Consider the following 3,216-nt stretch of genomic DNA (forward strand, 5'->3'; position numbering starts at 1 on the left):
AGTAGATTTTATGCAATTGCCTTAAATTATATATATATATATATATATATATATATATATATATATATATATATATATATATATATATATATATATATATAACAATATTGTGTTACTAGAAACCTCAGTTAATTTATCAGTCATTGTTTCAAAAATAAGAAAATTGTAATGGCATAAATTTTTATTGATTAATTAGCATCAAGATATCAATCTATTGTTTTATTTTATTTTTGGTATCAATCTATTATTTATTTATTGGTATTCATAGCTAATTTATAAAGATAAGTTGATTATATTTTGTTTACTTATAATACCATAATATTTATAACCAATTGTAATTTCCAATGGTTGGACCATTAAAATCTAAATAATACGATAATTAAATTTTCCTTGTTCAAAAGAAAAATATTTGAGGATTCCTTCTAGCGGTAATATGGACAATTCATTTTACCCCAAGTCCAACTAGATAAGAGGGTGGATGACCGCCTCACCTCCTAAGTGCTAATCAAACACACCAGTATGGCTTGGAAGTACTGTTCGAACCATCCATGGTTAACTGTATTAAGCAGTTTCACACACTTCAGAGCCCTCAACCTTCAAATGTTTGTCTTGCAAGGTCATAACTCAGGCAACTATTCTGTGCAAGAGGGTTACTTTACATCCCAACTTCCTTGTTTTGGCGCCTTCAGTCATCAATAGTCATCGGCTTTCAGTGTACCTGCAACTAATAAGTCCTCACCTTCCTGCATCAGCAAGACACAAGGGTGAGTGGACTGTCTAATAAAGAGTCTTTCTTCAGCTGAACTCAGAGCCAAGATCTTTATCGGCTTCTCAGCATTTGATCCGGACAGTTCACCTTCACCCCATCCACCTCCGGTAATTCCTCTCATCTACTGCTATTTTCATGAGTTGGGTCTGTTCTGCAATGCGACTAGGTATATAATGCGATGGAAACAATAGAGCGACTCTTAAATCAGTATCAATTCTTTAAATAGTTGACTCGACGATTGATCCCTGTCATTTGCATCTAACACTAATAGCTTTTGCCTAACTCTAGTCACATGCTAAACTCTGCTCATCTGCTTCCATCTATGCTACGGTTGGGCACAATGCCACATCTATGCACCGGCTTGTCAATAAAACTCAGATTTCTACAAGTAGGGATTGAATTTATGCACTTTAGGAACTGGGCTGGTGCTAAAAGCTGAATTAGTTTGAGTGGAATTGGTTGATTTCATTTTGTTTAATGGGATTTTTCATATGCAAACAGAGATATCGGTGTCTTGAACAGACTTCAATACTACAAATTAGTACATTATTGTCTGGTAAATGGAAGTAAGAACACTACTTGATCGATACCCTCAACTCTGTACCTAACAGTAGAGACAGACCGAATAGACTATAATACTGCACCCTGTGGTGAACCGGAACTCTCAGCTTCCTTGAAAAGTAACTTTCATCTTACCCTTCTGTGTGTTCAAACTTTTTTTCCTGGAAAAACAGTTACAGCATTCATTGCCTCTTTCTTCTGTTGAAATTTTATCGATTCTGTAATTAATTAGTAGTTCACTCCTCTTTTTCTGAAATGCCGATACTTCAAGCCTAACTAATGCTCACCTGCTCACCCTGCATCTGTTTGTTAATAACCTAAGAGATGACTGTGATTAGAGATCGGTTTATGCTCTTTAGAAACCAGTCTAAAGGTGAGGGTTGAACTAGCTTCAGTGCAACTTCTTGATATTTCACTTTCCTTATGAGATCATCATAGGGGAGTGTGATTCCTCGTCTGCATCAGTCAAGGTAGCAACTAATTGAGTGTTGTGGAATGTCTTTGTCAAATCTATTTTGGTGAAATTAAAGAGAAGGTTTCCTCATAATTTCTTATCAGATAATGACATAATTAGTTAACCTGCAAGCAACAGTAGGCGCTCATGTGCAGAGGACTTTCAACCTCACCTTTCAAGAAAATTTTTATCACCTATATGTTTACCAGTAGAATAATTCACCGCGACCAAGGTATCATCATCGCAACTAGGGAGAACGACAAAAGTTGTACCTGAGAGACTTGTAACTTTGTCATTCTGAGCTCCTACCTTTGGTTCCTCCGTCTTTGAACAGAAGAGGCTGTTCTTTATTTCTGCAGAAAAAGTGTCGAGTTCTGGGGTGACCGAAGGAGTGGCTTTCCAGCTTCTGCCTCTTCTACACGGCGTACTTACCATCAACCGGCTGAAAGGAGTTGGGCAGCAGCCGAATACGCCATAGAATCAAGCTGGCAAGAAGGCGGAAGGCTAACTGGGTGAAGAGCCTGTCGAACACTTGCTGTGCAAACTTTGTTTAGCCGAAAAAGAACACCTGGAATCGGTTCAGGTTCTGGTTTTGGGAAGAAAATGGGGAGTGGCTACGGTGGTGACGGAGGTCTCGGGAGGTGGAGGATCGTAGTCTGCAACTGGGTAAGGATCGGCTCTGGCTAAGGGTTGGAGAAGGAGGGTGGAGGCAGGGATGGCCGGAGGAGAAAGAGACGGCGGCAGCAGGGCGATTCGGGCTAAGGGCGAGGCTCCAGAGCTGGTTACCTCGCAGATCTGAGTATGCTCGAGCTACGGGAGTGATGCCAGCGTCGCTTGCATTTCAGATCTGAAAAATCTCCAGCTATGGAAGCAGAAGTGGGAAAGGGAGCAGTGATGTTGAGGCGGAGGAGAAGAGCATCGCAGGAGAAGGGAGCAGATCGCCGGAATTTTTTCTCCTTACTTTTCAACCATGAGTCACATTCTATCGAAACACATTGCAAAATCATGAGCGTCAGTTTCATTCATCTTATGCAATATAGTTGACTGGGACTCCACTTTTCTTCTGAGCTTATTGAGGTCAAGCTAAAACCAAAATATTGTCCTGGAAAGCATGAAACCTTACCATAATAGATTGGTTCTGCAACTTCTTTGTTCTTTTTTGGTCTGTTGTGGTCCTACTTCTAAAACTTTTAGTGGGTGCAATTAGTAATTAATCTCATCATGGGAGAAACTCGTCGAGGTTTCAAGATGACTTGCTCAGAAGTCATTTGTAGATATTAATGTTCAATGAGTTGCATTCAGCGTTGCGAATTTAATCAAACACCAGCGATCATATTCACGAATTGTTGCGGATTTTCCATGAAAATTTCCACATTGCAGAAATGAAAGAGTAGGGCAAAACATCTTGTCTAGCATGAACATGACCCTCCCT

At 39.6% G+C, this 3,216-nt stretch overlaps 1 long non-coding RNA gene across 1 annotated transcript; it reads right to left on the reverse strand.

The window, feature by feature from the left end:
* Positions 1-384: 384 nt before the first annotated feature.
* On the reverse strand, positions 385-2,194 carry LOC120293002. The gene is made up of 2 exons (XR_005550669.1): positions 2,057-2,194; positions 385-743 (listed from the first exon to the last, which is right to left on the reverse strand). It is a non-coding gene; the product is annotated as an uncharacterized LOC120293002 (long non-coding RNA).
* Between the last annotated feature and the right edge of the window lie 1,022 nt (positions 2,195-3,216).

This window comes from Eucalyptus grandis, chromosome 4 (genome assembly GCF_016545825.1).
Source record: "Eucalyptus grandis isolate ANBG69807.140 chromosome 4, ASM1654582v1, whole genome shotgun sequence".
NCBI lineage: Eukaryota > Viridiplantae > Streptophyta > Magnoliopsida > Myrtales > Myrtaceae > Eucalyptus > Eucalyptus grandis.